The sequence below is a fragment of the Seriola lalandi genome, unplaced genomic scaffold (assembly GCF_002814215.2).
Source record: "Seriola lalandi dorsalis isolate HSWRI2012SDOR001 ecotype SW California unplaced genomic scaffold, Sedor1 jcf7180002054686, whole genome shotgun sequence".
NCBI lineage: Eukaryota > Metazoa > Chordata > Actinopteri > Carangiformes > Carangidae > Seriola > Seriola lalandi.
This window is the reverse complement of record NW_019525239.1, coordinates 1,782,775-1,783,391: the sequence shown is the minus strand read 5'-3', so window position 1 is coordinate 1,783,391 and position 617 is coordinate 1,782,775.

Here is a 617-nt window from a genome sequence, read left to right as displayed (position 1 = left end):
GGCACATGTTTGGTGTCTTTGGAAACTTCACTTGTACATTTCTTGCAGTTGTATATTGTCTCTTCTTCTCTTCCTGGTTCTGGCTGTTAAACATTTGAGTGTAAATCACAGTGAGTTCACCTTTAATGAAATGTGCTGTATAAATTGAATCAATGTCTTCCTCTGCGGCTGCTGCTGTGATGAATCAAACTTGTATTCTGCTGCCCTCTGGTGGCTGCAGCCACACACTGCTCCACACCAGGCGTACTGTAATACCATGTAGCAGTAGTGATGAAGAAACAGTATTTACTGAAGAAAAAGTCCCAACAGCACAAAGTCAAATCCTGCTTTTTCAAATTCTATTTAAATAAAATAAGTTGTATGAGATAAATGTAGTTAAAATAAGAGTTTCTGTGACTGATGTAATGAATGAGATTATTAATCCTGAGTCCTGGATGTTTCAGCAGCTTTTCACTGTTGTAGCTGCTCCAGGTGGAGCTGCTTTAACCTCCCTGCTCTGGTTCTCTCTTCCTCTCTGTTCCCTTCAGGGTCGCTGCTTTCACACTTTGTCTTTGTCCTTCTGTTTTTACTGCTTTCAGAGTGGCTTTTGTTTTGAAACCACTTCCACATTCACCACA